We start from the raw sequence: 24,086 nt of genomic DNA on the forward strand, positions 1-24,086 counted from the left end.
CAGACTAAAGTTACATTATTTTAACATTGAGATAGTTGTTCTTTTCCCAAAATATTTATATTGCAAAACCCATGCTCCCAAATTTAGTGTAGTGTAGGAGCCACAAGTTCACTTCTCACACGCACTGATTTGGCAGCAGTCAAACCACAGAGATGTCTTTAGCCCTACTCATTTATTCTGGGGAAGGATGAGATCTCCAGGGGCTGTACAAACAAGCCTGATTTAAGATTTATTTTCTAGAAATGTTTCAGCTGCCGTGTTCTGTGTGTGCATAATTTATAGGGCATCTCTTAATATTTGAAACCATAGCTTATGGTTACTGATTGCACAAATCATCCAGGATGCAGCTATAATCAAATTCTGGACGTTTTTGTCATGGTAAAAGACAAATGGTGACACTGGAAGTGTGATGCTCAGCAGTGGGGCACTGACATATTGTACTCAAGCTAAGAAGTAGCTCAATTTGCTTGCAGATTACAAAATATTGCCTCCTGTACACGGGCTGATGAAGGTCAAAACACTCAGGGAGCAAGTTGCTCCCACATGTCAAACAATACTCTGGGGTAATGGTTGTTGTGGCTTCCAGTGTCCTTTCCATGGCAAAGCTGGACTATTTTTGGATTGGCACCCATTGCCCACTGTCCCAGCTGACCCTGAGGTGCCTTGGCCTTTCCTGAGGAGAGGCAGACACCTTCCCAACCTGCAGTGTGCCAGGAAGCTTGCGTGCTGCCTGTGGCTTGTCTCCATGGTCTTAAGAGTAATTTGCAGCCTAACTGATTCTAAATGCTCTGTGCTGCTCTCCCTGCTCAGGAAAGCAGAACAGCAATTTCCCAGGAGCCCAGGAACTTCTTTCCCCTCTGCAATTGCATGTGCCTGGATTTACCTTGCTACACACAGAGCAGCTGTGGCAACTTTCTTCAGCCAGTGCATGGGAGATGTCTGCACATTTCCACAGCAGGTTTGTCCAGCTGTTCAGAGCCACACACCAAGAATGTCTGGATGTGCATTTGGGATGCTGCACCTGGCTCACACTGGCCCATGGGGAGCATCTTCCAGCAGAGTGGCATAATGTGTGCAGAAGTATCAGTTCTCCCAGCTTTTTCCTGGCTGAGAAGTCACTTTGTGTTGGTGGGATTTGGGGCTGCTGCTGTTCTGTTCTGCCTTTAAAGTGCACGCCACTGTATGGTTATTTTAGGATCTCCTTTTTTGTGTTTTTGTACATAAGAGACAAATTCCAGCCTGGTACTATCAAAATTTTGGCACCATTTGTCTTCTTTGCACTCTTTGATTACTGCCACTATTGATTATAAATGGTTTTGCCATTACTTAAATGGCAAGTACAGACACACACTTATCTGAGAAACTAATGGCAAATGGCTGAATTTTAAGGTTTAATGAATGTTGGACTACTTTTGTCTCTCTTTTTTTTTTTTTTTCCACAGGGACACCATCCTGTTTGGCTCAAAAAATCAGTATTATATGTAGCCAAACTTATCGAACATTTGAAGTTCCTTTAGCTCAATGATCAAAATATGACTGAAAATTTTGTTTTTCATATCTGAACTCCATGTTATGTTAGGTGATGTGATGATGGCTTCAAAATCATTTTCTCTCTGATTTCAGACGATTTTGTGATTGGGAGGTGCAAGACCTTCTTGCCAAGAAAGGAGCTCTGGACAAGGTTCAGGAGAATTACTTCTTCCTGGAAAGTGAAGTCAGGTCACCCAGAGATGTGCCTGGAGGAGGAACAGGTGGGGGAATTAAATTAACAAATCAATCTCTGTTTAACTTATTTCCTGTTTTGCTTGACATCACTTTAAAAATTGTATTTAAGTAGTCATAGCTCAGATTTTTTGAGTTTGAGAGCCGACAAAGAAAGGTCTGTGCCACCACTCCTCACAACTCATTAGTCATTGCCCAAGGACAAATGTCAGGCAGTCCCTGTAAAGTATGACAGCAGTTTTTATGTTGTTGTCATGTGCCACTAGACAAAATTCTACCTCCTGAGTTCCTACGAGCTCTTCCTTTCCAAACTGCTCCCTTCTCACCCCATCCTTCCTCCCAGAGCAGAGCATGGTGCTTTTGTCCATGTTTATTTTGGAAGTACCCCTAAGCCTATGTGGTCAGAGCTTGCATGAGATCCCCAGTTTTCTCAGGCTTCCCACTTGCCCAAGGCCTGTAAATTTAATTCCTATACTTTGTGTGCTCTTACTCTTTGCTGTTCTCTGTTTCCCTTCCCTGATTAGTTAAACACATTCCCCTTGGTGGACCTGTTTTAATACCTGACCCCTTTGGAGGAAGAAGGTTTGTAAATACCAGAAAGGTCTCCGCCACCTCTCTCAGATTTTTCCTTGTGTTCTTCCAAGCCAGCTTTCAGTGCCCTGCATGCTGAATTTCCATAAATCCTTTGTTTGGGAGGCACAGAGCCTCGCCCAAGGCAGAGCAGCCTATGCAGACTTGCCAACCCAACCTCACCCTGTTGTCTCTGAGCTGCTCCCAACTGAACTTGAGGAGCCCTTTGCTTCTCCAAGTAGACTCTGAGAGTGGGAACCATCACCTGGAACTTCTGAAATATCACCTTAATTTGTTTCCTGCACATGAAACATTAAAGACAATGCTTCTTTCTTTTAGAGCAAAGCAAGGAGCCACAAGCAGCTGCTGGAAGGGCTGTGCCTGGAAAATGCAGAGGAAGAACAGTTGTGTGAGGAATTGCTGAAATGACCATGCTGATTTTCACTCCTCTTACTCTACCCACAAGTGTGTGCTCCCGTTCCACTGAGCACTCAGTATCTGAAATGTGCTGCAGGTTCCTGGAGCAGCCATGAATTTCACTGGCACAGTTCTCCTCTCGATATTCCTGCATGTGCTAGAGATCTGCAAACTAAAGGGGGAGGAAGAGGGCTTGCTAACCAGCTGTAGTGCCAAAGCCCACAAAATTAAAGGAAAGAAAACATAAGGGCTGCACATCCATCAGTAAACATAGGCACATCTGATCTCTTTTGGTTAGAAAGTCTAGAGGAGCAAAGAGCAGATTTTCAAATACAATACCTGCTTCAGTGAACTGATCTGCCTGTGACAGAGTGTGTTTGGCACTGACAAACCTTGTTGGTTTAATGGCAATGGTTTGATGAATCCTGCTGACTATCCATTTGTTCACAGACATATAGGTATCTGTGTGTGTACATGTATATAATCATAAAATGGAATAGGTAATATGACGTCATGTAGCATAGCATGATAACATAACATAAATATAATTTAGGTATTAGATAAAGCAAGTCATATACCTTCTGCTATTCCCCCTGCTGGAGCCATTTGCTACTTCATAAACTAAGGAGGTCCCCAGTAATTCTCATCAACACAAGCTCATCTTTTGCCTTTCTGATTGGGAACAAGAGAGATTTATGTGGAAAACAAATCTGCATGGTTTTGGGTTGTGATGTGTCATTCCCAGGCTATTTCTGTCCTTACCTGCCTCCTCTAATGCAGGAAGGCCTTGGTTCACTTCTCTGTTTAATCCCAATATGTAGTGCAGGCACTGAGCTTTTAACTCCAAGAGGTGGCAGGGTGGGGTGGACATTTAAACATCCTCTTTTTCTCTCCAGCATGAAGCCTTCAACAAATTTATCTGTGTTTAAGATTTTCATAATGTATTTTAATGCCAGTGACATCCATTGCACAAGCAGGGGTTTTGTGATGTATTAGAATCAGATTGCCTCTCTCTGTGAATATTTCCTATGTGAATATTTCCTCCAGGCTCAGCTGTGCTCTCGCTAGCACCTGTATAAACCCACCAGTCATTCCACTAAGTTACTGAAATCCCTCTGCATTTGTAGCACTGTAGGTGGAAGCAGGAGCTAATTAAGTTAAGTTCTGAATGTTTTAACGTACAGCAGACACTCAGCCCTGCCTGCCCACACAGGCAGACAGGCACAGGCACAGAGGTGCAGGTGGGGTTCATAAAACAAACCGCCTGGCCAAGCATGTCTGCCCAGATGAAAGCCAGATGTTTGGGAAGGAAACTCCTTTTCTGCCAAGGTTGTGTATGGTCAGCCTCAGCTGTGTTGCCAAAATAGTGTTCTCCGGAATATTTACAAGGGTAAACACAGACACACTTTTCCTTTCTTGGAGGTTTTCAACAGGTGCCACCAGGCTTTGAGTTTTCCGGTTGGAAAGTGTCCTGCACTTGTCAGGATTGTGGCACTTTCTGCTCTCCACTTTCATAGTGTGGACCCAGGGAAGCCCTGAGAGTGCTGGATGCTCTGTGTGTGCAGGGTGTGCCTCTGCATTTACGTTGTGTGTGATCTCACACACTCTTAAAAAAAGTGCATCAGATAAATTACTTGGGTCTGAGAGGTAAATAATGTCTTCACCTTCTCTGTGGCTTCAAGGCACTCAGGGACATAACTCTTGCTTGGGCAGCACACTGTCCTCACAGGACATGCAGCTTCCACCCTTTTTGGCTCTTGGAAGAGCTCCCACATCCTGTCCCAAGAAGCGAAGCTGAGGGACTCCACCAAGCTTCATCTCCTCTCTTCCCTGAACCTCTCTTGCTGTCCTGACTCTGCAGCAGTGTCACAATAAGGAATTCTGCGAGGTCCCCTGAATGACATAAAATGAACCACATAATTATTTAACTTCAACACAAGGACAAAGACTTTTTTTTGAAGAACTTAATATAGAGAACTCAGCGATTCCTGTAAGATCATGGTTGAAGATGTTTGCAAATCCTGTTGGCCTGTGCTGGCAAATTATCAGGAACCTCTTGAACCACTGCTTGGTCATCCTTCTAAGGGAGAAATCCACACAGCTGGCACCTAGAAACACGTGTAGATTAAAAAAGAGTGCAGACAAATACAAATCCCTCTGTGCTCCCAGCAGGATGGTTATAAACCAGCTCTGCTCCATACCTGTGTTAGAATGAGTGATTAAGTTAGGACGTGATGCTGTGCTGACTTGGCAAGGTGGTTTCTAGGTGGGAACTGCATTATGTTCCCCTGGTCCAGGGAGCAGGCACTACATACTCTACTCTGCTCCTGCCCGTGGTGACATGCAGGAGAGAACTAGAGTTACAGATTCCAGCCAAAAGCCACCAGGACCCATCAGCTTAGGCAGCCTAGAGGAACACAAAGATCCTGTCAGAGATATGGACCTGCTCAGGTGGCAGGATGGGACAGCCCAGCATGCAGGCATATGAGATGGTACAAGGATGTTGTTCAGAGCTGGAGCCAGGTTTATCAGCTCCATCTCCATGCAGTATCGCTCAGCTGGGGCTGTGTCCATGTTAAAATGAGGAACAGGCTGTGATGTCGTTCTCCAGGTTTACACTGATATGACTTGTTCCCATGTAAGATCCTGTTTTCACTTATTTATTTAGTAGAAAAAGAGACCAGTGTATGCTTTGATCTTGTTTTCAAGATCATTTTCTGGACAAATTACTGAAGAGTCATTATTTCATACAGCACAGAGTTGACATAGAATCATAGACATCCTTCCAGCAGCCTTCTGACTTATTGGTCCAGATTCCATCACTCCAAGGTCCACAGCAGATGGACCAATCTTCAGATGTGTTCTTCATGGGTTTATCTCATCCTGACTCTGTCATAGGGACCACAGAGATACCCAGTCTGCCACAGTTATGGCCAGAATGGACAATTCTGATACTTTGGCATTTGATTCACACTGTGATAAAAATGAAAACGCTGCCATTATGGGAGAAACAAAGAAAAAATGGATATTTTTATTCCTAGCTACCAGTCCTTGTGCATATACACACATTTTTCTAACTTCAATAACTTTGGAATGCATGGATCAGTTTCTTCTATTCCAGGTTGTTGTGGGATAGTGTCCTCAGGGATGCAGGCCTAGAGATTTTCTGACAATTGACTGTCAGGCATGAGAGATACTGTTAGTGCTCCTCTTAAAGGAAAGGTTGATTTGTCCTTCCCTTCTTTCCCCCTTCCCGTTTATTAACGATCAGGGAACCAACATGATGCCAGGGCAGGGGGGTGGGAAAGCAGAATGAAGGGAAAAAAGTCATTAGAAAACAGGCTTCATTAATTCAGCTGCTCAGGGAACAGCGTGTTTGGAAAGGTCGGGATGTTTCATTTGACCTAAACAAAATGCTTGGCCATTCTTCAGTTCAAATGTTTCATTCCTGCCTATTGAACCAAATCAAAACACTGAGCTTTGGTGGAGGACTGTAATGAAGGGCTGGGCAGGGAGCAGCTGCAGCTTATTCCAGCAGCACTTTTCTTTCATAGAGTTGGGAGAGGTTGACACCCCTTTTCTAAAAGAGCAGTGCTGATCATCTCCAAAGTATTGATGAATTAATGCAGATTTCACCCCAGGTATCAGAAATCAAAGAAAGACCCAATCTGTCTGGAAGGAGTATATGTCCTCCTGCCCCGAACAGCTGTTGGAAGGGAAAAAGAAGTTGTGAAAATGTTTTAATCATAGAATGGTCTGGGTGGGAAGGGACTTTAAAGATCATCGAATTATAAATCGTGCCATGGGCAGGGACACCTTCCACTAGACCAGGTTATTCTAACACTAGCCTCAAGTCCTTCCCTCCTGTTCCCAAATGTGTGTTGGTGAACACTGAAGCATGGTAGACATTGGGATTTGTTGATAGACCCTTTGTCCCTTCACACCATTGCCTGGGTGCTAATCCAACCCCCTAAGAGGAAAACTGTAATTAAAATCATTGCCCTCATTTGGATATGGTGTGTTTGAACTCGGAGTCTCCTCTCTCTCAGAAGAACTTTCTAAGGCAGCTTAATGACTGATGAAGATGGGATTTCCCAGAGTTCAGGGTGTCACAGGAGAGGGGACATTGCCCAAGAGATGCTTTCCTGGAGGCTTCCTCTGCAGCTTTTTTTCCTGCTGTTTGTGGAGCACTACCACAGTTTAGACAGCAGTTTCTAAAGGAGTCATTTGATCCCAAGGAATTTCAGCAGTGTCAGTGCCCCTCCTAGAGGCTCCCCTAAAGCCCCTTTTGAGGATGCCAGATCCTAGCAACAGCAAAAGCAACAATTGGTCTGAGCTGAGGAACAGACTGGCTTGTTGACACTTCAATGAAAAGCAGCTCCAACACAGTCTGTTCGCCCTGTGGCTGCCAGCTTCCAGTGTTTGATCTAGCAAAGGCTCCAGCCCAGAAAAACAAAGCCCAGCTTTTCTAGTTCCTGGCTTAGGGAGCTCTCTGCCCTTTGTGCTGTTTTCCCTGCTACCAAAAGCCCAAAGGTCATTGTTTAATGTTTCCTAGCTTGGTTCATCCTCAAGCAGGGTTGCACTCCATTAAGCTGTACTCCAGCTGTAGCTTTATTTTTAGGCCGCTTGTGCTGCAATGTTTTACCTCCTTATTACCCCTGTGTTAGTGCACTTTTGTGTCCCTGTCTCTTGTTTAACCCAGGCAGGTGGAACAGCACCACTGTCCTAGAGGTTCTTCCCTGGGTGTCCCAGGGGAATGGGTCACAAACGTTGCTGGAAGAGTGTCTGGTGCAGTACCATCGCCACACAGTGAGGAAATGCACAACGAGAAGGGATGGCAGGGTTTCTAACACCCTGCTTCTTGTGATTAAAAATCTCGTATGGAAGAAAGTAACACTGTCAACAACACTCCCAGGGAGCTGGTGAGGCTGATCTGCATTGCAGGGATGCTGCCTGACCCAGACATTCATCCAAGCAAAGCTGATTTATGCTCCAGTCATTTCAGTGCTAAGATGAGCTGAGGGGTGCATTTTCCCCCAAAAATTTACCCTGCCCCATTGCATCTGGTTAGAGAAAGAATGGCTGGGGGAGAGAGTCTCATACAATACACAACACAAGATACTGAAGGAAGTCTCAAATGTGAAGTCTGAGGAACAGGCACTGGAAAGGGTTTAGATTCTTGGGAAGACGTGGATGGGAGATATGAGCAAAGTTTGCCTGGTGAAAGACAGATTCACTGGGCATATTCCCTCCCTCTGGTTCTCCCAGCCCTGTCCAGGATGGGGGGCTCTTCTTGAACATTTATATTTGAAAAGGGGAACAAGAAGGAGATTAGGAGATGTTACCACTTTCATTTTGTAATTGAAAGGAAGCCTTGATATATTTGGTATTCCCTCACAGCTGATGCTGTGCTGACTAACAGCACTGAAGTTGTAGGGTGACAATTACACTACTGATGGCATAATTTATTGGTTTTGTTGTTACCCAAGGTATTTCCAATGAGGTCATAAATCTATGTGTCAGTAAGAAATACTCAGTGTGCCAGCTGTGCTCTGTTTTATAGCCATAGATTTTAATACTTTGAGAGGAGCATTTGTTAAGCATCACTTTGCAATTAGAGGCAAAGAGGAAATGAAATGTTCCATTTGTGTTACCCAAAAAAAAAAAAAAAAAGGAAAAAAGATATTTGTATCTCATAACTTGTCTTTCTGTTAATATTGCACAACTCGGTGTCTTTATCTTTTGCTTGCTCAGCTCAGAGATGGTATTGAAATGTAAAACTGGACAATGCCAGAACAACTTCAGCCCTTTGCTGATTGAAGAAACATTGCCCAGAGCCTGAGATGCATGGAGAATCCTGGAAGGAATCTGCTTAGGAGGACTACCAAAAGTCTGCATCCAGGTACAGGCATGTTTGGGGTTTTCCTTCAGGTTATTTTTGTAGGAAGAGAAGGTGTTTGCTGCAGTATCTCATTTAGATGAGCTGTGAAACACAAGAAAACTCTTGATAAGGGATTGAGTCATTATCCAGGAGGATATTGGAGAACATCAAAGGCTTTGAAATATAAACATCTCACTTATTGCTTCAGGGACAACTTCTCCCACGTTGGACTTCACTCTCAGAAAGAACAAATCACCTGCCTTCACCATGTCCCCTTCAGTGGCTGTTAATACAAATTCAGAGATATCTCCTTGTGAGGGTGGTCCTCAAAAGGAGCAGAAACACAGACTTCATGGCTGATTTGGCCTTGTCTTCAACTGATCCCACCTAATTTTGAATCCAAGAACAGAATAGATACTGCGGGGCATTCAGAGGGTTGCACCATTGTGGGCAGCATGAGGTATTTGAGACAGTAACAGGGAGCCAAAGGAGTGAACTGGGCTCTAGGTGGTTTACACCCACCTAGAAATCCCATTCAAAAATCAAGTGTTGTCTCCTGGGGAAGTTAGTTATCCCAAAAAGGCATTTGCCCTCTTTAATTTAGTGCCACATGTACTAAGGGTGGGAGAGAGCTAGAAAAAGAGATCCTCAGCTTGTTTCAATTATCCTGGATCTGTCTCCTCCAGGGAAAGGATAACAGTTGACAACTCCAGTTTTAAAGTTTATCCCATGTGGACACTGCCTGCTGCAGACTTTTCTACTGCATTGTTCATTGGATAGGCCTGCTATTGCTGAGGTTGATTCCACAATACTCAACCTACATTTCTCCTTTTACAGGGATATTTTATTGGTGATAGGTCAGCTGCACAAGGCCTTTGCCTTTTTGAGGTTTCCCATCCCTTTTTGAGATTTCCCACCCACCTGCTACACCCATCCTGTGATCCTTGTGATTATCTATTGAAGACGTGCATTTAGCTCCTTTATCCCTCCACACGTATTAACCCCTGGATCCCTTGCTCTTCATAATTCCTTGTTAATTGTCAGTAGTTTTCTGGTGATGAAACGTCCTGAAATGAACTCAGTACGTTTTATTTTGGTCTCATGTCAGCCTGAATCCAGAGTTTCTAGCGGTGTAGGAGTTGAACCAAAACAAAGTGCCAAGGATGAGTTCTTATGTTCGGTACCTCAGGATAAGATGTGAGGAGTGTGTGAACTCTGTGTTGCCTGGATTAGAAGTGGGAGACCTGCCTCTACTCCTAGGAGGAGTTTTCTCTAAGTGAAGGCTGGTCATACCAGGCACTGGTGAACATCAGAATCAGCATTCCCAATTCTCCCTCTCCACAGCTGCACAAAGGGAGTCTTCCACTTGATGCTTGCTGCTGTGCAAGGACAGTGCCATAAAATCCTAACAGCCTTTTTTGTTCTGTCAAATTGCAAATGCATCATTGGCTTCCTCCTCTCCTTCTTTCAGCATTATTGCTCTCCATACTTTTCCCTCCAGTGAATGCCATCTCTCCCCTGATAAATTAGTGCACCATTTTCCAAGAGCTGCATCTCTCTTATTTCCTGCCCATATTTCTAAGCTCTCCAGGGCTCTTTGTATTATTTCTCTTGCTCTCATTTGTGTTTCTCTACCCTCTCCTCTCAACTTAATGTTATCTACATATTTTATTAACCAGCTGTTTTATTCCCCCTTGCACATCACAAGTAGAGATGCTCCATGAAATAAGAGCGACCCGTTGTCTCTATAGGAAACATATGAGACACAACCCCTTGTCTATTATTATTCCATGTTTGCAGTCCTTCAGACAGTTCCTGTGACAGTATTTATGTCTGAGCCAATGGGAAATAATATTTTGAGAGGCACTTTATCAAACGCTTTCCTGACTCCCAGCTCTTTGATGCCTGCTGCTCTCCCTGCTCTCATTCATTCTGTAATTCTGTCGACTTTAAATGCATTTTTCTCATGGACTCAGTCTTTGTAAACCCATGGTGCTCCTTGCATATGTTTCTGTAAAGAGATCTGTGTAATTCTCAGGATATTACAGGGAGAGCCATGAAAAGATCTCTTTGAAGGCCAGCATGAAAGCTCCAGTTGTCTTCTGAGCTCCAAAGCGGTTTCCAAATAATGAGATACACCACAGTGTCTGACTGGGCTCGGGGAGAATAACTCCAGATAAACACCAGGAGATAAAAGGGATCACCTTCCCCTTTGTGCATTTCCTTGTATTGTGTGAACTCTTCTCCAGTGGGGATTGGATCTAATCTTGTCTCATACAGAAAGCAAAAGGAGTCATTAGCTCTGCTAATTGTTGAAGATAAAGACTAAAAGGAGATGACAATTTGCTTTGTGTGTGGTTAAGCTTGTTAAAGGCATAAATCAAGCAATTCTTTCAATTCTCTCTTGTTCATAACTATTATGATATCCCACCACGGCAGCACTTTCATTTCTTTACTCCACTCAGTTTGAATTTCAACTCTACCTTTACTTGTTGTACCCATTAAACGAATAAGGTTATGGTGTAGTACACAATACCCAATGTTTTAATTTGGTATTGCATTATCCAACATCCTTGGAGTGTACTCAGTGTGAACACATAATTTAGTAACACTTCTAGAGAGCATTGATGACTGCTATGGCTACATCTAATTTGCCATGAAGCCACAATACAAATATACCCAAACTTACTAGAAATACATGGGTTTGTCCAACTAGGACATTTTGGGTTTGTTGTTTATAACTGAGTTTCATTTACATCCATTTGCTTTTGAGAATATGCTTAAAGCACTTTGAAGATCATGTGTTCAATTAGATTGCTGACTGATGTCATCTGGAGACATGGATGGGAATTATGCCATCAGGATTTTCTGCAGCATCAAGAGTCACTGGTTTACGATTTTCAGCTCTCAACTGTGTGCAAGGAGGTGACAGCATTGTCACACATGTCCTGGCACCCTGGCACTGATGCTTAGAGACATTCATAGTGTCTATGAGGGCAATGATTTTAATTACAGTTTTCCTCTTAGCGGGTTGGATTAGCACCCAAGCAATGGTGTGAAGGGGACAAAGGGTCTATCAACAAATCCCGCTGTCTACCATGCTTCAGTGAATGTCACCCCAAACCTTTCCCTGACTTCCACACCTGAACAGTGTTAAATCTGCTGTGTTTTGGGGGTGTCTGTTTTCACAGAATCACAGAGCTGTTACGGCTGGAAGGGACCTCTGGAGATTATTGACTCCAACCCCCTGCCAAGGCAGAGTCACCCAGAGCAGGTGACACAGGAACAAGTCCAGGTGGGGTTGGAATGACCCCGGAGAGGGACACTCTACAAGCTCCCTGGGAAGCTGTTCCAGCGCTCTGCCACCTTCAAAGTAAAGAAATTCTTCCTCATGCTGAGGTGAAACTTGCCATGTTTTGGCTTATGGCCATTGCTGAGAGCACTGGCATGTTTCCCCCTCTGCAATGTGCAGTGTGTCGTGGAAAACTTTGGATTCTGTTCCACCAGAGAACAGTAGCACACAGCAGAAGAAACTGCAGCGTCAGCACACACCAACCCTTCCCCACGCACTTTAGCACTTTAGTCTCACTGGGGCTGGTCCAGTGTTTTGGAAAGTAAAACAACCTGTTAAAAAAGCTTTGAAGCCTTCAGTGAACAACTCCTTAGAGAAGTTATTCCCTCATTTAAGCTCAGAGAGGTCTTGTTTAGGGAAAGTTACACTACCGCCATTACTGCTTTATCAACTAGGATGCTACTTTTGACAATATTACATCATAAAATGACGGTTTTGGACCATTTTAGGAAGTGTCTTTTCCCATCTGTTTTTTCTGTCCTTCTCCTAGATACATACTGGCACCCAAAACTTTCCTTGCACGGATGGAGGGAAATGTAAGAACAGGAAGACCTTTGCCTTCTCTATGGTTTAAAAACTTTCTCCTATTGACTTAACTGTTTTAGACCATTCCTAAGGGTAAAAATTTCAGGTTTTCTCTTTGTTACTGGTGTCATTCTGTTTTGAGAGCCCCAGGCCACTGCTGTAGTGATGCATGTAGAAACCAGCTGTAGGTCTGGGTTGCAGCATTTCCAAAGTTTTGAGGCACAGCTGCCCATCCCTCCAGCCACAGCAATACAGAAGCATGCAGAGACTGCCAAAAAGCCTCAGGTTAAAATAATGTCCCCCCCAAACTTTTTGTGCTGAGTTATTTCCGTGAGCAGCTTAGAGTGTGGTCCTACAGGCAGTGAGGAAGGAGGAACGTGCCAGACTGTGGCAGCCAGATGAAAGTCAGAAGAGGGGGAGAGCCACCTCCAGTCTCCCTGTGCTGACGTGAAGCACAAATAGACCGGGACTGAGTGGGAGCAGAGACTCTCATGGGTTCTCAAAGTTTGCAGGAAAGCAGAGGAGAGGCAGCTAAGTGTTACATTCGCGGTGCACATCTCCTGGACGTGGAGGGGGGCAGCTCCCTGCGGCTCAGCTTCCAAATCCATCAATGCCAGCGGCAGCCTGGAGGCAACCTGGCTGTCCTGAGCAAGTGTGACTCACTGCTACGCCACTCTGCTGAGTTAGTTGGGGTGGGTGGGTGGTATTTGTCACACTGTGGATGAGGATTTGGCTATTTTAAGCAAGTACATAGGCTCTCTGGGATGTTGGGACAGAGTTGTCCCAACACACTGAGTTCTGACTTAAGCTTATTGGAACAAGATGGATGTGGCAAGGGCAAAAGCACTACATGTGCAGAAGACAGGCAAGGCACTGCATCAGTACTAAATAATGAAATTTATTGCAGTGGCTGCCACGTCAGAAGCGGAACATTTTTTAGACTTCATTCACAACCTGCCTGTTAAGACCTATGATGAGTATTACAGTCTGGGACTGAGTGTTTGAAAGGGCTCCCTTGGCATGTGTGCTACTTAAAGGAACACTCAAGTGATAAATTTGTTTTCCTGTGCTTAAGGAGGATTCAGTGTTCCCCAGCTCACCCAAGAAGTCCCTGATCTTAGTGCAGATGCAAAACAGACCCCGCTTTGTTGAGATTCAGAAACAAGGGAGGGCTGAAATCTCTGAAGTCTTCGAGCAAGCACTCTCTGAGTTAATGATAAAGTGTTAATAATGAAGATTTTTCTTTCTCCAGGAAGGAAAAAGCAGGGAGAGACAGGAGGAATTGTCTAAACTTTTGAAGAGAGTCAGCTGCACAACTCCCACTAATCATAGGAAGTTAATAGCCAAGGCAGCCTTGGAGGTTGTAGCCTATATAAATTTAGACAAACTCAAATTCAAACAGTAGACTGATGACTTTGTGCCCCACAAAGAATCTTTTAATTTCTGATGGTAATGGATGCCACCTCAATGTGAAAGAGAAATAGGCTTTAGTAATTTCAATGCAAATGGATTTTTTCAGATGAAAGGCTCTGCATAAAAAGTTGGGTGGCAGTGCTGTAAATATTCTGCCTCTGGTACAATTACTTACCATTAATTACTGACACCTAGGCTATCTGCTATAAGGAAATACATGGGGTCTTTTTTCAATTAAGCAATGCTTTTGCACTTTCAAACCAACTTTTGTACTTTCACTGCTACTGGAAATACAAAAACTGGTGAAGTTGATCCTGGCCTTCATTTTGGAAAGACCTCGAACTGTTCCCCTGAAGCAGAGGAAAACATTGGGAATTCTCTCTTTAACTAGGATGTCCAAGTGGCTGTGTTCTGGTTTTCCCCTGATGTGGGGGGTTTGAGTGCCTTTTCTCAGCTGCCAGACCAGGGGACACTCTCAGCCTCATGGTACAGAGTCAAAGCTAAATCTCTGTTTTAAGAAAAGCTTGCACTAACAAATAATGGTGAGTTCAGAAAAAGCTGCAAATGTCCATCATCAGGACAAGCCTGGCATTTGCATGACAAGTCCAGCATCTCATGTTGTCCATCATTTCATGTTGCCCAGCAAAGGGAAGCTATCCAGGAGAGTCCTTTTTTGATATGTTCCTTTTTGCAACCATAGCTCATATGAAAAGCTCCCTGTACTGTCAGAATATTGAGCTGTGCCAGTGTTTGCCAACAGAGGTGTGAACCTTGAATCAGAAACCCACAAATCAGGGAACTGGAAAGGAAATTAGTTTTATGTGTGGCGACTGAAGGAATTATTATGGGCTTCCGTATAGACTGAGGTGTCACTAGAGTAGGATCTCATCTGAAAATAAAAAGAAAGATGATATTTCCTTCCAGAGTGTGTCCACTATCTGAGGACAGCTGCTAGCCAGCACAGAAAGCCATAAATAAGAGTCCTGGAAATGGGGCTCTGTTCCTGGATTTGCCTTGGATGACTTTAGGCAAGATGATGATGATACTCTGTGCCTTAGTTTCCTATTCTGGAAAAGGAAGATAGTGATGTGCTCTGCTTTGATGCTGTGCCAGAACTAGATGTTAAAAATTCAGTGCATGGGCTGCTGCTCTTCAGAAATTACTTCCCCTCCAGCTAGTTCAGATGTATCTTTTTGCCTGTTTGAATAAGAGTTAGAGAGGTAGGTAGGAGCTAAGATGAGGAGTCAGATGGTTCCATTGCAACCCAGAAAAGGTTTGAATAGAAAACAACAAATACATGCATCTGACATCCACGGTGATGAAAAAGGTGTGAACATGTGAACTAAATGTTGCTGTTAATATTATAATTAAAAGGCTCTGGGATGAGCAATGAATTGAGGTAGATGGTCTGGAGCAGCTTCTGTTTCATAGAATCATACAATGGTTTGGGGTGGAAGGAACCTTAAAGATCATTTACTTCCACCGCCTGCCAGGAGCAGGGACACCTTCCACTATCCCAGCTTGCTCCAAGCCCCATCCAGCCTGGCCTTGGACCCTGCCAGGGATGGGGCAGCCACAGCTTCTCTGGGCAACCTGTGCCAGGGCCTCCTCACCCTCACAGGGAACAATTTCTTCCTGATATCTAACCTAAATTTCCTCTCCTTCAGTCTGAACGCAGCATAGGCAAGCAGAAAACCTCTGCTGGTTTATTAATTTCCAAGGGTCATATTCAGGCTGCCAACTCTTGCATCTAAAATTCCTGCACAATAGTGTCTGTGTCAGCCAAGCCAGCAAGGGAGCCCTTCCAGCTCCCTGAGAGAGCAACAGCTGAACCAAGGCAGAGTGCTCCACTTAGATGCCAGTGTAGATGGCTGGAATGTGGCCTGAGGCCTCTTTTACCACCAGTGCTGGTTCCTTTTTCTGAGGTGAAAATTGAGGTCTGGCAGAATAAAAGGAGGGAAAGTCTGTTCATCACCCAGCTCAGTGCTGCCCTGTGTGAGCCCTCCCATAAGAGAGCTGAAAATGCAATCTTGGGGGGCTCAGAAGGGCCACGCTCAATGATGTCTTCTGATGGATGTGTGAAAAAGCCACAAATACACCTTGGCAGGGAATGGTGAGCACTTTAGGAGGACAGAATTTTAATTTTTTCAGGATCTTTCTCCTTTAAAATTGTGTGAGAATTGCTTTGGCTCACAGGAAATGGTTGAAGCTATTTTATCACAGATGGCAAGTGCCGAATCCTTTAGGAACACCATGTGCAAAAATGTGTTGTGGTTGTCTCTCATGTAGGAGAAATGTTTTCATAATGGGTCCTTTTGCTCCTGTGTTAGTGATAAAGGTCCCAGGTAATTGCATTCACATTTTAAAGCACAACATTGTTAAATCTTTTGTATAAGGATAAAAGTACAAAAAATGTCCAGTCTCCAGTAGAGACAGCTTCTCCCTGAACAGGGGGAATCCAGAATCAAGCAGAGACTGGAATTTTAAAGCTGGTATCACAGATCTCTTGCAATGCCCCTGGTAATTCAGAAAATAAAAGAAACTGCCTATATTTAATCTTACTCTCAGCAAGCCCTACTAAAAAGCCTAGGATTTACTATCACACCTTGGAAAAAATGTGCCTTTGCTAATCTCTGTTAATCCACAGGAAAAGTACTTGAAAATAATCACTATAAATAAGCTGCAAGTTCTTTCAGCTTTGATGTCACAGATCAAATAGTGACCAGTGATATGAAAATCAAAGAGAACAGGGAAAACCTGACATTTTACCAAGTTCTTATATTGTATAAATATCCAAGAGCCATTTTGTCTTTAATCTTTGCAGGTTTGAACAGCAGATGCTCACTCCAGTGCTTCACAAACCTCCTCTTTGGGAGGACCTGGTGAGATTTAGGACAAGTCATTACCTGTGAGCCTGGTGGTCAAGTGGGAGCAAAATCACCACCCATGTCCAGTGGTGGCTCTGTCACTGGACTTCCTTCAGAGATTCGGGACCGTGTTGTTCAAGTCCTTGTTGAATCAAGCACAAGAAATCTTGTGATTTCTCTCTGTCAGCCTTGCTTCAGTGTGGATGTTGATTACCAGGATCTAAAGGAAACCAGGAGATTGCTGAGAGCAGCCCACAGTCCTTGCCTGTGTTTCAGCCATGAACAATCCAGTCCAAGGCTGCCCAGTTAGGAACCGCCATCAGATTGGTAACCCTGCTGAGTTATTTTAGGTAAAGTTCTGTTAATCTGGGGATGAGAGAAAGCCCAAGATCATTTTTTACCCCAGAGATGTCCAGTGGTTATTGTGGGTTTGGTCATTTTTAGCCAGACAGACTTGAGGTAGTGAGAACTTGGAAAAGATCTGTGATTTTCATAAGCAGTGTCAATTATACAGTTTCCCTGAGGCACCATAATTCACACCTTACAAACTGCTGAGTGAATGCTGACTTGTACTCTCACCTTTTCACATTTACTCCTCTTCTAACTCAGTTTGGCCACACTTGCTCCTCTTTTCTCTCCTTCTTTGACCTGTTTACTTAATCGGAGCCTTGGAATTTTAAGGCTCTCAGATGATGAATTTGCTCTAAATATATTTAAAGGCTGGAAATGGATTTTAAAGACTGAAGTAAAAAATCTGGAATTTGGTGTTGGTGATAAGCATTTATCTTTCAAATTTAAATAACACAGAAATACATTGAAATACCTCCTCCTCCCTGCTGATCTACAAAAAACAATTGATGAATTGATGAAAAGGTGTAGAACATAAATAGGTTGTGAAATGTTTGGTTGTTTTTTTTCAGGCTATGGCTTGGTACACGCCTCTCTACTGCAACAGAAGACAAGGATGGGTGGCAAAAGAGGAAAAAACAGTTTGAGAACATTGTTTTACAATTTTCTCAACAACAGAACAAAAAGAAGGACGGCAACATGAACAGGAATTTACTACAACTGATGCAGAGTGGAAGAGGCTGACCCATGACAAGCACTAGAAAAGACAAATCTTCATTAAAAGGTGCGTGTGACATTTATTGTGTGCAGTCTGTAATTGCTGCATTGTGCCAGACTGGCTCTGTAAGTGAATGCTTTTAAATGAGTGTCTTGGTAAGCAATTCTAGAGCAGCTCTGCATTTTGAAAATACAAATTAACCTTAAGCTTCAAACAGGAGCACAGCTCAAATCTCTTTATAGGAGTGCACTCATCAGTCAAGGCTAAGCGGAAAGTAAAGTCCAAGTAAAATTCTTCTTCCAATGTGACTTTATTGTTACATATTATCCTCTCAGCCTCATTCAGAGATCATAATTTGGAAAGCCAAGATTGGAGCCAGATTCACAAGAGTAAAATATGTATTTAAAAAATAAAGGATTGGCCAATCTGGATATATTTTCAAAACAAAAACAAAAACAAAAAAAAAAAAAAAAAAAAACCACCCAAAAACAACAACAACAACAACAACAACAACAACAAAAAAAAAAAAAAAAAAAAAAAAAAACAACAACCAAAAAAGAAAAAGAGTGGGTGACTGGGGGAATTGCTCTTCTCTAAATTTCTTCCCCAGACTGTGGCTGGAGATGTTCATAAGGCGAACAATTTTCAGCACAGATTACACCACCTGTTTTCCACAAGTTTTGTTCTTAAAAAATGTCTAAATCACTTTTACTCAACCTCTCCAAAGAAAGTAACTCAGAAGCAGGGCAAAATTATGTAAAAATTCAGTGCAAAGAGTTCAAACCTGGCAGAATTATAACCAAAGGCAAATGGTAAATTATAATGTGATATGTCAAACAATGTAGAAGTTGCAGTTCTACCTACAACTAAATGTAGAATGTGTCAAATATATGTGTGCTGTTTATTAGGTATATTGCATAAATTTAATGTATGTGTGTAGGAAGCTCAGTAAATCTATGCCAAAGACACTAATAAATATGCTAATGCAATACAAGAAATAAAGCAGTAATATATAAAATACACATCTTTATATCCTGTGCACATACATGCATGTGCAAAATGTGTGAAAAACACAACAGCAGACTTAAGACTTAAAATATGTGTAGGTTACCACCTTTTCCTTATGCAGCAGTGATCCCCAAAGGTTTATAATTGTGCACCTGTATCAGTAAAAAATCCTTGAATACACACACACTCACTCTTCCCCAATATACATACACTCATTTACTTGTGAATTATATATATATACTACTGCAAGTATATACTATGTACATTGTAAAACATGCACATGAACAAGCTTTTAAAAGGAGGCGATAAAGACAAAAAAACTTTAAAGTATTTTGAAATGCTGTTTCTAGGAATGCCAGCCTAGGAAAAGCCTTTCAGCTTGAGAGAGGGAAGTGTTTATGCAACTGCTTAGCTTTACACAACCAAACAGTAATCCTGCAACCAGGGAGGACCGTCAGGAAGATCCTTCTCAACCATTAAATCCAGGCAAAGCAGACAGCAGAAAAGGGACCTTTACATAGGGACAGGTAGTAGCAGCACAAGGGGGAATGTATTCACACTGACAGAGGGTGGGTTTAGACTGGCTATTAGGAAGAAATTGTTCCCTGTGAGGGTGGTGAGGCCCTGGCACAGGTTGCCCAGAGAAGCTGTGGCTGCCCCATCCCTGGAAGTGTCCAGGGCCAGGCTGGATGGGGCTTGGAGCAAGCTGGGATAGTGGAAGGTGTCCCTGCGCCTGGCAGGGGGTTGGAAAGAGTTGATCTTTAAGGTTTCTTCCAGCCTAAACCATTCTGCAATTCTAAGATTAAAACCTGATGGAGTCAGTTGTAACAGACCAAATTTCATTATTTGTTTCCTTCTCTGTCTTAATCATTGGTAGCATCAGCTACTGGATGTCTATTTAGTGTAGTCCTGGTTTGTCTCATTTGCCAAAATTTCATTTTCTTTTGTTGTGTGTCACTCTGGTCTTCTGCAGAGCTGGCTTCCCCATGTGTGTTCTTCTGGTTTCCTGCACAGGGGAAAGCTGGGGACAGAGTGAGAAGTGGCACCTGGGGTTGCTGGTGACATCAGAGGTTGTGTTCACATGAGCAAATGCTGGGGACAAACAGGAGCAGGACTGTAGAGCAAACTCCTGGTTGCTGCAGATCTGGCATCCACCCTGCACACATTTTAAGGACAATTTACTTTGTCCCAGCTCTAGGCCAGCAGGTCCCCCCTACCTCTGTGTGCCACAGCTCCTTTCTGGGTGTCTTGGGGTGACTTTATGATGTGTATCCCATATCGCTGCCCTATGCCCAGGAATTAATTTTGTGCCTTTCTATGCCTTTAAACTGAGACTGAGAGGGGGGAGGAAAACTTGAGCAAAACTTCTTCAAAGCAGTTTGCAGCTTGTTCAAGGTCACACACAGATAGAGACTTTTCCAGCTGCAGCAGGGGAGCGAGGAAGCACCCGGCTTGCTGCTTCCCAGTCAGCTTTTGGCCAGTTTTTTTCAGCTTCTTCTTCTCCGGAGAGAGACTGAGAGTTGAACTTTTTTTCCTTCCCTGGAATTTCGGATTTTCTCCCTTTTCTGCTGGACTGCTTCAATATCAGAGCACATTGGGAGGACTTTCCACCGAGTGCAGAGGGCCTGGCCCTGGGCCAAGCCCCAGCTCCGAGGAGACCAAAGGGAGGACTCTAACACTTACCCAGGATTTTTCTCCACAGTGAGAGATTTTATTATTTAGCTTTATTTTCCTTTTCCCGTGTGTTTGTTAAATAAATAGTTTTTATCTCTTTCACTTTCCTTCGAGGAAAATTTATTTTTTCCCGAACCTGGTGGGTGAGGGGTGGTTTGTAACCTGCCTTCTCTTAGAGGATATATTTCTAAATTTGGCCGAACTGGCACACTGGGTATGAACCTTCCTGGGCCTCTCCAAAGGGAGATGCTAGTGTGGTGTGGATAATCTTTGTGCCTTCCTTTGCTGTGTTCCCATTTCCTGTCACATCTCCCCAGATGAAGGCCAGTGCTCTTGCCACTCCCTACATTTGGTTTCAATATTAATTTTTTTTCCCCCTTGCAATTGTTAAGACTAAAAACTTTTTCAATAGATGTGAAATCAAACCAAAGCACCTGAGACTGCAATGCAGTCACACTGTTCCGGGACACAGGGCTGCAGGCAGAGGGAGAGGGATGCCTGCAGATTTATTTTCTGAGCATGGGAACTCAGAGAAAAGTGGTCTGTCACACATTAAATATATCTGATTTCTGTAGGTTTTCACATGCAAGCCACATACCCTCAGTCTCTCAGATCTTTGCAAAGGATAATTCAGCTCTATTTACTTACGGTTCATTTGCAGTTCTTTTCACTACTGAATTATGAAATTATTCCTCTTAATACTGCCTGGAGAGTTAATAATATCCAAAATCTCAGTTTAAAAATTAAATAAGGGTATAATCATTATTTTACTCTTATAAATATTCATGTGTAGTACATATTACTGCTGGATTTTTCCAGAACTGAATACACAGAGGTGTAAGCATCATTCTTATCTTATTACAATGCAAAAATTACAAATGCTTTAGGCAGATTTTTACAAGTATGCCACCAGTCATTATTTCTGATGGTGATGGAATGATATCCTTCAAACATACAATAATATTATAATTTTGAACTGTCAAACTTACATTCATTTTTTATCTTTTGATTTTTCTTTACTGTTTGCCCACTTTGCCTTCTGAGTCCCTCCTGAAGCTCTTTGGTGCTGACAGCAAAAGACTTCACAAGTTATCTACAAATGGTTTAACTTAATTCCTCACTCTCTTTAATTTATAGTCTTTTTCATTAATTGTTGACCTCTCTGTTTGGTTTCCTCTTCACCCAGGTAGCCCAATTTTCTTCTCTAGATTAAGAGGTAAAAGGCAAAAAACTGCTGCTGCCATAGATCACAAAGTTTGAGCTGAGCTCCTACCTCCCATTTTCCTCAGAAATGCATCACCCTGGGGATGTTTCTTTTCTGCTGTTGTTGATGAATTTCACTCTGAATCGAAATGCTCAGCTGTGAATTTGGGAAGTTTAAAAATAACCATGAAGTGAGCACTTTGAAGCCTCAGCCAAAACCGGCGGGTTTTGTCAATCAGGATGTTTCCCCGTTGCTAAGGAACACTAATTAAGCTTTCAGGGCCAAATTGAACCTGCAGACGAGGAACATATTTAGCACACATTTTCGGTGAGAAAGAGCCAATTCCTGCCACTAAGAGCTTTCTGTTTGTACCACTGGTTCTCGTGGGTTTTGTCCCAGAAATTAAGTGTTGAGTGAGATGAGATGCACTCATATCATGATGCATTTGCTCTCTTGACTTGTCCCAAGGACTTCCATAGTTTATGAAACTGCCCAGTAATTTCCAGTTAGCTGTGAGGAATGTTTGCAGATTCATCTCTTCTGCCTTAGGGCGTTGACATTTTACAGGCAAGACTAAGCAATAAAATTGGCCATTATAAATAATGTTTTATAAACACACAGATGCAATTTTTAAGTAGCAGGAGGTCAAACAAGACACAACAAAGTATCCCACAGTAAGAAACTAAGTCAGCTGCTTTCTCCAGTAGGTCAATTGACCAGAGTGGATCAATGAACTGTTCCTATTGACACAAAGTGAAGCACCTCAGCTATGATATCTTATGACCTGACATTGTCTTTCCCTATCTGTCGGGCATATTAAAAAATCAAAATTATTTCCTTATCCTTTTGTTGTTTACCAGTTAAAAACTAATGATGCAATGTGCATTTGTGTATTTTTGGTGCTTCTGGAAACAAAACTGAGGTTATTCTGACCTAGAATTTTGGAGGAGGGGCAAATCAAGGGATAAATAATAGTCCTCTTTGGCCACATACAGAAATTGTGAAAAGAATTCAAGACGATTGCCAACATCTTCAAACAATATAAACAAGAAAACAATTCATCTCCTTCCATCATGATCAAGTAAATCACATTATGGATACTTCAGTGCCACAGAAAACAAATCTGAGATAATTTTGTTGCGTGAGAGAGAAAGTGGCATTTGATAGGAGGCTTTCTAAAGACTTTAGGAAACCAAATACCTGTCCCACTTTTGATGTGGGTGACCATGCTGAGGTGTGCTGACACATTTGGTACGAGCAAACCCTGGTTGTGGCTGAGAGGAAAATCTGGAGAGCTGCCTTTGAGACTGGGACACTTCCACAAGCACAAGTCACCTGAAAATATCAGCAGGGCTGCCTGGATGAAAAGTTCATTTGTTGCCACTTGCTTTCCTTGCAAGCTGGTGGCTATGGGGAAACTGGTTGCAAGTGTCAGGTTGGCCTGTGACAAGCAATTGCCTCCTGGATAATTTTGGCAGAACAGCCTGACCTTCAAGAAGCCATGACTAAGGGTGGCCTTTTATCTTCTTGTCACCCATTGCAGGACACCGTCCATGGCTGAGTCATATCATGGGGTGGTAAAACGAAGTCCAGAGATTTGCTCCTGGAAATTGCTCCCATGTCACAACCCCCCCCCCCCCCCCCCCCCCCAGCACTTAGGAAATCTCCAAGAGAACTTGCTTAGAGGTGGTGCTCATGTCAGTACTAATATGGAGTAATTTAAAAGATGATTTTATGGTAAAAGTATGTCCAGGGCTGAGATTAGGTTTGAACACAGCTCTAGGAACTGACCAAACTCCAGGGTGAGGGAGTGAAAAAGCTTGTTCTCTCCCTGCCAGGAATTTGTCCAGAACTGCAGGAAGTGAAAAGAGGGAGCCGAACACATGATGGGTTTTGCAGTGAGACTTGTGGGGATGGTGTAAGGCAGAGAGTCTGAGAGCAACAACTAGAGGGAAAGAGACAGAGGGGAGGAAAATGAGATGATCTACATTCAGAGGCTGACAAAGGTTTGGAGAAGTACATGTTGTCCATGGGCAGCCAGAGCAACTGTGACTTTGGCCAACCAATGCTTGCTGAAACCCAATTTAAGCAAAAGCCTGAAAGAGAGATTTTGATCCTTTAAAGCAAAAGTATCTTAGTGGCAGCTAGTGACCTTGCATATGACTGTGTATTTATCCCAATGCGGCTTTCATTTAAAATGTTCTTCCATAAAGTCAGAAGAAGCAGCATTTTTGTTGTAGTGTGTTTGATTCCTGAACTGACTTTGTTTTCAAAGCAGGTATGTGGAAATAATGACTGTTGTCATCAACATGAAGGAAGTAGCCACAAGAAAAATCCTTCAGCTCCCAGCTGGATGAGTGGGGGGAGGCAGAAGGTGGCCAACTCAA

At 43.0% G+C, this 24,086-nt stretch overlaps 1 long non-coding RNA gene across 1 annotated transcript; it reads left to right on the forward strand.

Annotated features, from left to right (window-relative positions):
• Positions 1-1,629: 1,629 nt before the first annotated feature.
• On the forward strand, positions 1,630-24,086 carry LOC116443451. The gene is made up of 4 exons (XR_004239910.1): positions 1,630-1,751; positions 8,464-8,611; positions 17,668-17,879; positions 23,978-24,086. It is a non-coding gene; the product is annotated as an uncharacterized LOC116443451 (long non-coding RNA).

This window comes from Corvus moneduloides, chromosome 4, assembly GCF_009650955.1.
Source record: "Corvus moneduloides isolate bCorMon1 chromosome 4, bCorMon1.pri, whole genome shotgun sequence".
NCBI lineage: Eukaryota > Metazoa > Chordata > Aves > Passeriformes > Corvidae > Corvus > Corvus moneduloides.